Source organism: Drosophila yakuba, chromosome X (assembly GCF_016746365.2).
Source record: "Drosophila yakuba strain Tai18E2 chromosome X, Prin_Dyak_Tai18E2_2.1, whole genome shotgun sequence".
NCBI classification, from domain to species: domain Eukaryota; kingdom Metazoa; phylum Arthropoda; class Insecta; order Diptera; family Drosophilidae; genus Drosophila; species Drosophila yakuba.
Window position 1 is genome coordinate 20,475,948 of NC_052526.2, and position 14,947 is coordinate 20,490,894.

The 14,947-nt window shown below is 41.2% G+C and overlaps 1 protein-coding gene across 1 annotated transcript in view; it reads right to left on the bottom strand.

Annotated features, from left to right (window-relative positions):
• Positions 1 to 14,947, bottom strand: part of LOC6526113 (innexin shaking-B) — a 62,644-nt gene that overhangs the window by 41,506 nt on the left and 6,191 nt on the right. The window lies entirely within an intron of this gene.

Genomic DNA, 14,947 nt, shown 5'->3' on the forward strand with positions numbered 1-14,947 from the left:
TTCCACCACCCACCTCCCATCGCCCATTTTCCACAGTTTTCCAGCTCACCACTTGGCCCTCGGCTCGCATCCAAATTGAAGCGCTAAGCAAATTGTCACTTGAGAGGTACTCGCCTTTCTCATCTGCTAAACGGAAACACTTTCCCCAGCCTTTGTGCTAATTGGCCGCACTTAGTGGCCCACCCACTTTTCCGCTTTTCCGACTCTCCACTATATAGTATATTTATGTATGTACACGGTGTGCGGGTGCGGGGCACGATATGTATGTACATGGATATGTGCAAAGGATAGTGCTGCCAGGGCGTTTGGAATTTTTGTGCCGGCTAATTGAAATCCTCCTCGACTGACGACTTTACGCATTTTGTGTGAATTGACAACGCAGATAAGGCTTATCGTTTAATTGCTCCCAGCAACAGGGAGGTTGCCCATTTCCATTGCCATTTCCATCTCTGTGTCTGCGTTTTCATCTTCAGTTTTCACCAGAGTTACCATCTACATCTATGTAGCTGCTTCTGGCTGCTCTGGCACACACTCACGCATAATTCCAGTTTTTATTAGCCAAGCTTTTAAGCTGTGACTAACCAGAGAAACGGAGATTGCGATTTACACAGGGCGAAAAATGAGTCTGCTATTGGGGCAATTAAAAATTGTATTTTACAAAACTCCAAATAAACATTTTATTTATACACAAAATAAAACGTACTTAACTTTAATGTCTTTCCTATAACATACTAGTAAATATTTAAGTATTTATATACATTTGTACCATTTTTTTTGGAACAATTACTACACTTAGGAATTGCGATTCCTTTTCGGCAGTGTACATCATTCAGTTGGCTGATAAGACTGAGGCTTCATTTACTACTCTATTGACTTAAGCAGCCGACAGCAGACTTGAGCGCAGATTTTCTGTGATTTTACCCACATTTCTGTGGATTAGCAGAGCATTTAATTGGATTCCCATGTGAGTACAAAGACAGAAGGGCACCCAAAAATGAGCATATATTTCAATACTCGTACTGCAGACACCAGGGGCGCAGGGGCGGAATCTGTGGAATTTAATTCTTGAAAAATGCAAAAATGAATTCCTTCTAATGCCGCATATTCCCGGAGCAAAAAGCGGCAAAAAAGAAACTAATAAAGTAGCACTGGGCGGGCTGCCAACGCGCATTTCCGTTTCCGGTGTGCTCCTAATTTATTATTAATGAAAAAAAGTAGGGTGGGAAGGGAAGGGAGGGGAAGGCGGTGCCCATTTGCTTGCTGATTACTTTCGCGGGAAACACACGAATTTCGCTTGGCTTTTCGACTGTTAAACGCGAGTCCTCTGCATATTGACCCTCGGGGTCAAATAAATTTGAGTACAAAAACAGGGGTCGGGGGCGTGGCAAGTGCCGTTCTGGCTGCTGAAATTGAAATTACTTAAAAAGCATCGGAACAGGACTTTTCAACTTGTCCTTTGACCTTATTGTCTTGACCAGAAGGGTGTGTTGGTTTTAATGCTGTCGTTGGGATGTAATATTAAAAAAACTACCAATTTCAAAAATATCTCAGCCACATGCACATTTACCTTAACTTTTATATGTTTGATTTAATCAAATCAATACAAATATGGTGTACTCAGCAATAGAAAATTTTAGTGTACGACTTACGATTCCATAAAAATAGCATTTCTTTATATTGAATTAAGTGGTTATATAATGTTTAAGGAGTTGGTCAATACATTTTAAACATTTTTGGGGTACATTCCTGTCGACTGTCTGCGGTTTCACCTTCCACCTTAACTTTTTCGAACTGCCTTCGGCGTTTCATTACAATTCCAAATCGGGAAGGAACACGGATTTGTCCCGTTTTTGTGTTATTGAAATTATTTGACCTTTCGGCTGAGGAGGCACAGGCTTTTAATTTATTATTATTTTCTTAACCGCGTTCACCTTCTGCCTGTGCGACCCACACCTTTCTTCGCAGACTTTTCCCTTGTTTTTTTGGCTCTTTTCGACTTGTTTTTTCTTTGGCTTTTTGTTTTTTCGGCTGACAGGCGTAACAGAAATGTTAAATTGCGAAAAATAAATCTTGAAATTGACTTTGTGCAGGGTTCGGTTTGCTTTGGTCCCAGTCGCCTTTTTTATATATATATTTCCCGGTTTTGTTTTATTTATTTAGTGTTTTTTCACAAACTGTCGCCTTTTTGAGTTGCCGCTGACAGCGTGAAAATCGAGATAAATGTGCTTTCACTTTCCCACTCCACTGGCTATCGCTTGTTGGCGGTTAAAAGAACAGATTATTTAATTTGAAAGAAGGAAGGAAACCCAAAAAAGGTAAAGGTGGCGAAATTTTATTTAAAGGTTGGACCCATTTGGGGGCTTCGAAGAAGAGAAACGCTTGTGATTCAAGTCGCTCAATTTATAAATATGAAAGCCGAGTGGCAAAATTATTCAGTAATCGCCTTTCTCTGGAGTTGAATGATAAAGCAAATACCCAACGCGTTGAAGGGTTGACGTAAAAACTGTGTTGATTTAATTTATTAAAATTAGTAAAAGTTAAAACTCGGCAACGTGAAAATGAAGTACTTAATTTTCGAGCCAATATTTCGCGCCTTTTTTACGATCCGTTTATTAAAAATGCACGCAAACGGGACAAATTGCGAAATATGACATGAAATTGCGAAATTGTGAAAAATAAGTGAAGCTTCAGAAAAATCAACATTGAAACATTTTCATTTCGTTGCAATCATGCTGGGTCCTTCATAAGCTATTGGATAAATATTGGACAAATTTAAAGGTTGCTGGCCACCACAAAATTGTCACTAACAGTGATGACATGAAAACCATATTCATGAGGAGTCCCTACAAATTAAATACCATACATATATCAGAGGGCACACAGCCACTCTGTTTTTCAATTCCATCAAATTAATATGTAGTTTTGTTTCATTTTCCACGGCACAGTATGCCACGCCCCCAAAAGCAGCACACACTGCAGGCAATTGCATAATGCAGCAAGTAAAACAGCAGCCGTTACTGAATCTGCATCGGAATCTGAATCTGAATCGGAACCTAAATCGGAATCCGGGCTGGCATACAGTCGCAATCATTTTTGGTGCATCGGCTGGCGGGGAATATATAGTACATATATATGTGTGTATATATATGAACTCGTATATTTACTTGTATATAGTAAGAGGAAATAACTAGAGACTGTCTGGTTATTTTTCAGCCGCAGCCAATTCACTTCTGCCATCTGACAGTCGAAGCGATGGAATTGCAAATTTTCCTTCTCAGCAACAAAAGGAAAATCGTGGCTTTTCTGATGCAACCAGCTATGCCGGAGCTCAGGTTGGAAGGTAGACGTCGTGTCAGCCACTTTAATATCAAACTATCAAAATCACTTTCTTCTTACTAATTGGGAATCGGAAATTCTAAAAAAAAATGTACAGCATTTAATATAAACTCTCTTTCTGTTGATTTGTTCTGATTGCTTTGAACACACAAAAAAATGAATAGTAGCAATGAAAAGAGAATTGCACTCAGTCAAAATCACATTAAATTACAAGTTAATTGTTAACTACCGGACTCTATTTTAAGTTTGTTTTCAGTCAATATTAATTGTGGTTAACTTTAAGATCGATTTTAAATAGAGCAGGGCGGGTATTGCGTATCTGGATTCTGAGGCGATGCCGCGACTACTAACCCATAATTGCGCACTTGCGGATACTTGCCGCAAACCGAGAAGTAAAAGCAGCGCAGTTGCAATAGTTAAACAGGGGGAAAATGAACAAATCTGAGCAACAGTGAAGAAAAAGCAAGGTTTCCTAAAAGTGAAAAGTGTACAACAATAAAATATTCTCGTGCTTGTGTCAGCGTCAGTAAAATAGGAGGCAGGGATGGATAAATACTATATGACCAAAACGTTATTGCATTGCTTATTTCAGATTTTATTTCTTTCTCCCTGTATTTTATGCATTTTTATTTTATCCGCTTGCCATTTCTTGTCAGCGTAATAAGCGCAATTAGCAGGGGGACAGTGAGCGCAAAATTGTGGAGGGAAATGGCACAAGAAAAGCCACTTGAGCATGCAATGGGAGGAGAGCGAATTAAAAGCCAAGTGCAAGTCAAGTGGGTAGTGGGTAGTGGGTAAGGAACTATAATGCAAAAATGGAAATAAGGACTTTGAGATAATACAGTCAGGGCATAATTAATTGCGGACTGTGCAATGAACTTGTATGTGCAATACTCGTCAAAGGAATTTTTTTTTCTATAAAATATTCTAAGCTAGTCAAAGGTGTTTGAGTACATTTATAGTCACAGTGCTTTTTAGAAGTTATTCAAATAGAGTTCTTTCACTTGGTTAATAATAAAATCACATGTACACTTGGCAACCCTTATCGGATGGCTTTTACAACCCTGTCGCAATCTCTCACTGCAAACTCAAACCACTTGGCTTATTTGTCCTTTGTTGCGAGGCCTTCAAAGTTACCTCCTTGTTGCTCTATAATTACTCCTGCTGACGGTGGTCAATTAAATTGCATGGAAAGAGGGGGCAGCAACAGTCAATGCCAAAATAATTGTGCATAATTCCGTTTTGGATTTTATACCCCACAGTCGCCTTGTTCATATTTACGTTCACTTGACCATGCACACATCTAGTTGGCTGGCCACGTTTATATAATTATATTAAATTTAAATAGGGCCATATTGCATGGGCACCATCATTAGCATACTAAATCAGCATTCTAAATCGGGCTAGATAATTAGGCCTTAATGACAAAAGTGGACTCAGCTCATTGCCAAGCATGGACTAGTATCTCAAAACCCTCAGTTCCAAAAACTTATTTAACGTATTTTTAAGTCAATCTTAAATTATGAAGATGGCTTCTTAAATATTTTGAGATATTGAATGTATGGAAAAGCAAAAGATTTAGCTTCAACACAAATAATGTAGAGCATTCGAAGCTCGCTTTTCACATCAATGCTGTCGTTTCCACTGACCATAAATTTGTATTGTGACCTTTTTTTTTTGTAATTTTCAGGCTTTTGTTTGCCGTTAATTAGACCACACAACCTGTCAATGTCCCAGCGGGGCACAGAACCACCTGATGACCCCTAAAGTGGTGCAGTTTAGCATGCATACCTTGCCCTACTTGTGGTTAAATAGCCTGTGGTCGCGTTGCATGGAATGAGCTTTGCTTTCGTCTTTTCTTTTTGGCCACTTTTCTCCCTTGAACTGATTTGAAATCAGGCTCGAGGATATCGGGATCAGATAGAGTACCTACAGCACCTAGAACCTTTAATTATCTTATGAGGGATTTGAACGCCCCGTTTTATAGCCTTATTAATAATAGCCTTAATAAAGTCATTGCTCTCTTGATTTCACAACTGAAAAAATAATTACCGTGTCATGTAATATTTTTTGTATATATTGCTAAATTTCCTCAAATTCGCAGAGTTTCTATAGGGTTTTCAGGAAGTTTTATGGACAGGTTTTCCTCACACGTTTTTCTATATTCGGTCTCTTCAGTTTTGGCGCAGTGCTTTTTCCAACTTACCCGCTTCGAAAGGGCGACACATGAAAGTTATTACACTTATTATATGGAGAAAATAATTTTATGTGCGGCTGTGCGAAAATGAAAAGAGAAGACTTCATTCGTGCGGCTTGCAGAATGTTGATAAGGGGCGTCCACCGCGGAAGGGGGCGTGGCACGTGTGCAAGTGTGAATTATATGCCCCAGCATTATATAATAATGTGTAATAATGATTTTATACTCCCGCCCACCTACTCAAAAGTGTGAGAAATCTGGTAGCTTAAAGTAAAACTTTCGCACACCAGTTGGGTAAGTGGAATTTCTTAGCCGCAAAAAGAAAAGGTATGTGTTTTTTGTGTTAGCATATCAGGCGAATAATGAAATTGCTATATTTGGACTTTTCTTTGGTTACAGAAAGGCTTAGATCTGCAGGGATTACTTTTTTGCGCATTTACATCAATCCTAAAATAATCAAAATAAATTGCGAATATGCGATGTTGACACACTATCAGAATTTCGGCAGGAAGCCGATCTTCTTGCTCCTTTGATTAAGTAAATCCCCGCTGGATCTCAGAATTATATATGCTCCAGAACATCAACGCTTTAATCCCATTTCCGAAAGCCATTTTATGACGAGAATTGGAATTTTCCATTTTCCTATAGTTTTAAAATTCAAAACGCGCTCTCTGGCCATAAATAATTCGCAACTAGAGTTAAGCAGTCAGCCGCAACGGCAGAAACAACAACAGAAACTAAAACAGCACACACAACATAACAACGGAATCAAGAACAAACAACAAGCGAGAAACAACCAAAAAGGCAATGGGAAAATATTTTTTAATGTGCACTTTATCATCATCATGTCAGGCTAAGCGAGGAGAACTCCCTTCACACCCCCACAAGAAAAAAAAAATAAAAAAAGGAAAAATAATACAAAAAATAAAAGCAAACAACAACACAAATGACATTTATATAGACACGCCCCAGCGCCCCCGACAACCACCCACCCAGCCACCTTTCCGACCCCCCCCCCTCCCCCCTCCCCCTTTGCGGCATTGTGCAAATGCTGTCCCATTTGTCAGCTGGCACAAATTTGCATAAGCGCACTCTGGCAAGCGGTCGGATGACTTATGGTTGTCCTGCCCGAAACACCAGGCCCTCTTTTTGGAGCAGCACCCCACCGCTCCCTCCGGAAAAGCCTCTTGGAAAGCCCTCCCCCCTCCACCTCCCTCCCTCCACCAGCCCCGTTGTCCACTAATCTCACGATCCGAAAAACGCTCGTTGAAATTAGCTGTGAAATGCCGACAGGCTTGGGTACACTGCTCAAAACACTGCGAAAGTCAGTCGGGAGTATTGCTAACTTTTGAGAAATGCACTCCCTATGAGTTCCATACTCCTGTTTTGCTATAACTCATTCAGCTTTATTTTGATTTAGGGAATTTCGAAATAAGTAATTCAATAACCGTTTTAAATTAGTGAAATTAAATCTTAAATAATTAGTAAATCTATCAGTTCCATACTCCTGTTTTGCTATAACTCATTCAGCTTTATTTTGATTTAGAGAATTTCGAAATAAGTAATTCAATAAGCGTTTCAAATAAGTGATTCTTCAAGACGAACCAGTAATTTCCATGTCCGAACCACTTCTTGGACCACACCTACCTACATCAATGGATTAGGTGTTGAATGGATGGTTCTGCCCAGTTTTGCCTTGAATTCGTATTTGAAACTGCGCCTTTTGGAGCAGTGTGCCCAAGAGGAGGGAGAGCGGAGAGGGGCTGCGGAAATGACATAGAAATGAAACAGAAAGCAGAAACAATGCCCAGTATACGGGGGTGCCAAAAGGGCTGGTTGTGGAGGAGGGGGCGTGGCACAGGGGCAGAGCCAACACAATGAAAGCCATCTCTCACCTCTCACCGCAAAGGTTTCGGGCCAACACACAATGGCCAAATGACTTGGCTCCGAGAATAAGGATAAAGCCCCGATGTGATGACAATGACGATGACGACAGCAAACGGCGACAGCGATGACGACAGTGGCACAAATCCGGTGTCGCAGGCGAAAGTTGGAGTCTAACCCATATATGAATTCTATATGGGTCACGGAATTCTCCGTTGAAAGCGAGAAGCCCACAGGAATTCCAGATTCAGAAAAACAGGACAAGGATTCAGGGCAACGCGGATGCGGAAAAGGTATAAGGAAACACAAAAACTGAAGAGTTCAGGGAAATAAAGCACACCAGATAAATGTATTCCCCATATATATAAATAGTAAACATTAAGTAACCTCAAGCTAAGATTGTGGGAATTCTAGCTAATGAAATGAAAAAGCCTAAGGAAGATGATTGGATCACCACACATTTAGACTTTATCAGGAATACTTAATACACAAATTAGCATATTTTTTGTCAGTTTTATTTAATTTATGCTTGAATATTAACATAATAGTGGATTCTAGTATGAAAGGCAGTCTTCTATTAAAAATCCCAACACCCCGAAGGAATGGTAAATGTAGGTGGAAAAGAGAAGTATTAAATAAAATGAAATAAAATAAAATGGAATGAAATGAAGCGCAGCCAGACGCGGTGAAAGAAAATGTTGGAAAATAGCAGCATCATCGTCAGCCCAAGGGGGTTTTCCACCATTTCCCTTCGCTCCCACACCTCCAGCATCCCGTGCTTGTCGTCGTCATTGTCATCGTCATTATAAGCATAATCTTTAATAAACGAGTGAACACCAGGGAACCAACAGAAGTTGGGATGGTGGAAAAGCCGCGGGAAAACTCTCAAGCGGCCGCAAATGGACAAGAGAATGCTAAGGGAAAAGATGCGCCAGTGGGCGGGGCAGTGCGATTTTTCAAGTGAACGAACTTTTTAAATTAATTTAGACATAAGCAGCTCTTTAAACTTTTGCCTTAGAACCGGCTAAGCGGTTCGTGTTTTTCCTCCCCTATCTCCCCTGTTTTCCTTGAGTTTCCCCAGCTTTTCCTTGCCTCTGTCTATTTCTTGAGGGCTCCCGTATCGCAGTGAGTGAGTGCGTCCATCTCCTTTCATTTTTTGCCGTCGCAAAGTTGGTAATGTGTCTACCCGACTCAGGCGGGCCGAAAGGAAACGTAATGTACACTAAATGGATATTTAATTACACTTTGCCCAAGGATCAGGCGGCGGCTGGGGGATCCCCTATAGGTTAGGTATAGGTAGGGCCCTATGTACGCCCATATAAATATATATATATCTATATTTAAGTACACATCCAACCGAAGGTGGAGTCTTGCCTGGAAAGCTCTTGAGTGCTGGGCGGCCAACTGAATGGGCCAATTTGCGATGCCGAAATGGTCCTTGGCCCTAAGTGCTGGCCAACATGAGAGTGAAGTTGGGAAGTGGGAGTTGTCAAAGGAACCCGATTAATTGTCAATGATTTTTCACATTTTGGCATATTCAGAACTCTGTGTTGATCGCTCCAATTGCATTAATTATTCTCAGTATTCTCAGCTCAATTTTAGAATTCGTTTTCAGGAAACTGGCTATTGAGGCAGTACAAATGTATTAAATGCTTGAACCAGTTATGCAGGAAATGTATTCATTAAATTAGTTCACCTTCTGCCGAATCCAATAAAGTTTGGAATGCCGTTATTCAATGCCGTAAGTTCAATTGAGAAATTCCCAGTTGAAATGAGTAAAGGAAGTAGTTTGGCACACATGTTAATAAACCAGATGCCAATTGAATTACTTGCTTTAAGCGGCTTTTGGCAAGCCCGCTCCCTTTAGAGCCCTGGAGCTGGACTTAAATATGCATTACCATTTGGTGAATAATTTTCTTAATTGTGCCTACAGCCCTTGGCCTGACCTCTGCCCGCATATGATGAATTTATTCAATATTCACTTAGGCGAATAATTAATTCCCATTGAGCCCCAACGGGCAACAGTGCGTATGCGTAATGAGCAAATGGGCGGAGCAGTCGCACAGTGTTGCAATGCAATTGCAAAAACGAGATCAATTTTACTTTTAATTAGGCAAATACGGTACACTTTTTGCATCTCTTAAAACTCAAAACTTTTTCCTGCAATATGGATAATTGGCAAAAGGATGTGCTTATTTGAACCTTTAACAAATTCGTGTATTTAAAGCATAAGTGATCCGCTGATTTTTCTCACAGTGTTCCATTTGCTCATTGTCTGTGAGGCAGAAATTTGGAAATTGAACGGGCAATTGATATGCCAGAGATCTGCCTAACATATTCCTTATTGATTTATGCCGCCCACTTGAAAAGTTTTAATATTTTAATGCTCCACCAATGTTTATTTTACTGCCCATAAACTGACTGCCCGTAACTGACTGCCCAGCTCCTTCAGAGAAAAGTGTGCCTATGAAGCTTACACTTTGCATATAGACATCCTTAACCATGTGTGCACTTACATACATATATGTATACAAACATGTATGTACATAGGTAGCAGAGAAATCAAAGGATGGCCAGTGAACTGCAGTGGACTCACAATGAAATTTGCATAAAGCGGCAAACAAGTGAAAGCCTTTGCGATATTAAAAAGCCCAGCAGGATATTGCGAACTGGACGGTAATGGGATCGATCGATGCGGCCAGAGTTGCCACCCCCGCATAAACCGCTTAAGAGTCGGATGCATCGGAATGTCAAAGGGACCGCAGTGTTGTCGCATCCAGCTGTGCTTAACAACTGGCTGCCCGTAGATTAATTTCTTAATAGTCGGCCAATTTGCATGTGTGAATGTGTGTATTGCACTTTTGGTATTCTTAGGCGATTTTCACTTTAAATTGCCTGACGTTTTGGCAGCTAAATATTGCCTGTCATAGCATTCTAACTCTTAATGGCAGCTGCAATGTGAAATAGAGAGTTACAATTTATGTCATGGACAACAAAGAGTTTGGATTAGCAAACAGTGGCATACGTTCATTTCATTATATACAAGAAAATATGATTTTAAGTCCTGTCTGTTTGCTCTCTAGCTTATAGGGACTTTCATTCAATTATTAAAGCTTAAGCTTGTGTCATTTCTGTTCAATTTGAATATTAATAATTGAGAGCCGTTTTAGGCTGCAACTTCCTTTGTCCACTCAAATCTGCTATTATTTTAATACGATCTTTTAAGCCTCCCATTGAAATCTAGTTGGCGATACTGATAAATCCCTTGCTGCCTTTCGAGTCACTTTAAAAACCCAAATGTAAAGTGCAAGGCCGACTTCTGCCGCCCACTACAACTTGGCATTTATGCTGATGCTGGGCCACGCCCCCTCTTGCGCCCCTCTTAGGCGACTACTTGTCATTCAGCTCCTCAACGCAGCACAAACAGCGGCAGCAATTTCCATATTTGTTTACAAATACAATGTACAAGAAGCACACACGGAAAAAGTACTGGGACGCAGTCTCTCTTCATTGAAAGTTTAAATTCTTCTTTTGTTATTAATATTTTACACAAAAAATACACACGCAAGAGTGAGAGAGAGAGGAAGAGAGAGAGAAGGAGAGTTAGGCAAAGTTTTCATATCTGCGAGGGAAGGCCCCAAAAAGTATGCTGTAAAAACAGAAATTTGATTTAGAGCAGGCATTTCCTTTATTTGCGATTACTATTCAAGCGGCCCTCGTCGTCACGCAGCTGTCTTTGGGGAAAGCCTCGCTTTTCCCACTTTCCCACTTCCCCACTTTTCCAGCGACTGCAGCAAAGTTATGCATGTCTGTGGGTGTTTTCCGAAGTATCAGTGTGTGTATGAGTGTGTGCGAGTGCTGGTATTTATATGCTTACATTTCATACGAGCGTAAGAAAATATTTGCAGTTATATGTGTGTTCCTTTTTTCGCCAAGCTAAACTTTTGTGTGTACTTTTGTTTGGTTTTCTTTTCTTTCGCTCTCGCTCGCCTCCTCTTTCCTCTCACTCCCACTCCCACTGGCTTCTGGCTTACAGTGCAAGTAATATTTTAAATTTGCATATCAGGGGCACCAGAATATGGGGACTTGAAGTCGCTGACCAGAGAAAGTCAAGCTAATTGAGGCAGTGCAGAAGCTTTAAAGACTCGAAATAAATTAATTTTAATTGTATTTTAAATTAGTTTGGGATAGATCACATCAATCTCAACTATTTTGAAGTAGGCAGATAAGGTTGCCAAAGCTTCCATTGTTTAAGCAATGTTGTCCAGCTTTAAACTTTCTCCAGGCGTGTTCCTCTGTGTATGGACCCATTTGCAGAAGCCCAAGTGCAAATGCCAAGGAAACTTTGCCCAGGGCTGTGAGACAGCCCAAAAACGCAAAGACTATGCACAAATATTTAACAGAATTAAACAGAAAGGACGAAGGACACACGACTAACCCTCGAAGGCATCGATTCTACACGCTTTATTTACATGTCATGCATATTTAAGTTGATTTCCATTTATGTTTCAATTGTGTGTTGGTTGCTCCCTCCCCCAAACCCCCAATCCCCCAAACCCCCAAAATGCCGCCCACATCTATTTGCTCTGGCAGTCCAGCTAATAAAATTTGCAATGCATGCGACGCTTGCATATGAAATACAATTAACAAATTGCCGGAACGGATCCCGAAAAGAGCAGGGCGAAAAGAGCCATAAACGAATATTTGCCATCTAAGCCCCTAGCCTCTCCCCGCCATTTGTCATCCCTCAAGCCGAAAATATTGCATTCGAAATCAATAGAATGTGCACTGGCAGCTCACCCGAAATGGAAAATTGCAAATGGCAGGAAATGAAATGAAATAAATTGGGGCGGCAAAACGGGTGGGGAAGGGGAAGGGAAAGGCGAAGGGAAAAACTCAAAGTGGGGCGGCAGTACGTGCGAGTTCAGTTACCTGAACGAACTGGGAAATGCTTGGAAATTCAGCGAAACCCTGCGGATATTGGAGCAGGTGCTGCCGAATTGGTAACCGGGAACCGGAGAATCGGAGAATCGGAGAATCGGCGAGGTGCCCACAATGGAGCATTCGAGGGCCGGGCAAGAGGCAAAGTCAAGTTCGACAACCGGGGTCAGGTTGATCGATTTGGGGATTAGGGTTGCACATGTGGGCGAGAATTGGACAGGACTGTGGACTCTTTAGACTCTGCGGTGATAAGTGCAATGCAGCACACTGGGCATTATCAAGAATATTTTAAGCATTTAACAAATATTTTAAGCAAACAGACTGAAAGACGATCGTTAATAGTGCAAAATTATGTATTTGTAGATTTTTCGATATACGTATTTCATTCATTGAATTCCAGTAAATAAATGTTTCAATCAGTGCTGTTAGACACTCTAATTTATATCAGTGTTGGATAATATTTCAAGTATTTCAAAAAATATTTAAAATAGGCAGACTGAAAGTGCGTTAATAGGGGCAATAATATATATTTGTGGAATTGTAGAAATATGTATATCTTTCATTGAATTCCAGTAGATAAATGTTACTAACCAGCGCTTTTAGACTCCCAGTTATTTATATCAGTGTTGGAAGATATTTCAAGTGTTTAAAAAAATATTTAAAATAGGCAGACTGAAAGTGCGTTAATAGGGCAACAATATATATTTGTGAAATTGAATTCCAGTAGATAAATGTTACTAACCAGCGCTTTAAGACTCTCAGTTATTTATATCAGTGTTATAATAAATAATATTATATAAATGTTACTAATCAGCGCTTTTCGACTATCAGTGTTGGATGATCCGCAAAAAGCTTGAGCACGTCGAATAGCATCGGCGCAAACATTAGGAGGGGGAAATTCATTTACTCGCAAATCTCTTGCACACTTTATTGACTCGGTCACGTGAGCATATTTTGTGAGTCACGTTTCGCGAGCACACACTTTGCCACACTCTCTTACTCTTACCGGTTTTTCGAAATTTCGCCCATTTCCCATTTTCTTCTCGCGCACTTTTTATGGCCGAATTTTACCTTTCAACTTTAATGATAAAAGTTCGCAGTTCTCTTTCGGCGGCTCTCTAAGCCATAAAAGACTTATTGCAGCGGCCTAACATGGTGGTGCAGCGGGTGGTGCTAGACTGGGTGGTGCTAGGTGAGCGGTGCAGAGTCGGTGGTGCGGCGGCTTCTGTCCATGTGCATTGGGCAAGCCATTCGTTATGGGTCGAGCGTTTGGACGTTTTCGAAATTTATTACATTGCACCGACAAGTTTCGCGTGTTTCGCCTTTGCGCCTACACTTCACTTAGCACGACGCCGCCGAACCGGCACACACCACCACCCAACCACCCAACCACCCAACCACCCAACCACGCAACCACCACCCAACTCAGCAGCACCCACAATGTGCACCACCCAAAGCTGCAGGTGAAGTGCAACTTTTTGCACCCAAGAAATTCCCCTGCTTCTGGCCAAAATTTCCAGTAATAAGTTGGGAGGATGGTGTTGACAAGCCCCGAAAAGCGTGGCTCAAAACGTAAACATCGTGAACGACTCGTCGTCGTCGTCGTCGACGTCGTCTGACTGGGTTTCCCCCTCTGTTTTCCCGCCTCACCACCCCATTTTCCCGCATTTTCTGGGTGCATTGACCCCCGTTGCTCTCCCACATGGAGTCGCTTAAAAAAAGTGGAAAACTGCAGCCGGCTAAATGATGGTGGGGCGGGATGGAAAAACTGGCTGGGTGCTCGGGAAATTGGGGGTCGGACAGAGCAGTATCGTGTGCTCTTCACTTTTAAAGATTTATGTTCAGCATTTCCATCGCTCTTAGCTTTGAATTTCGCTTCGCACTTTACAATTTACAATTTATTGGGCAGCTATGTTAAATAACAGTATTCAGGTAATTTAAACCATTTGGTTTAAATCATTAAAAATTAAGTATTACTATTAAAACTATGATTAAAAAAGGTAGAAGTAGTTAAGTGAAAGCAAGGGCATATTTTGTGCGACTAGGCGGCTGTGCGCTACTTATTACGCCTGCAGTTTTGCCGGTTCTTAGTCAAAATAAGAGCCTGCCCCCGCATTTCCCATTTTCCATTTTCCATTTCACATTTTCCAAACGCTTTTCATGTGCGTTCAGACGCAAAAGTCAAAATGCTTGGTTCAATGAACGCTGAGAGTCCGGCGCTTTAAATCGCTTTAAGCACCTCGCCAACGGGCCGGCTGAGTGATAAATCTTTATCACTTATTCGGGGATAAGTCGCTCCGCTACTGGCCAACTTGATTAATTGCCGCAAATAAACGAGGCTTCAAGGATGGATGATTGGCAAACTGCTCGATGCGGCCGCAAATCAAAAATACATAAGACTCAGATTCCTAGCCCCTTTCTGACAATGGCTTTTCTGACAACTTTCGTCACGTAGCGTCCATCAGGCGGAAATAATTTATCAAAACATGGAAGGAAGGCGTGGCGAGGGGAGGGGAGGGGAGGGGAGGCGGCTTATATTAAATAATGATTTGATGGCGGGCAGATCCATGGAGAGACCCCAACCCCACA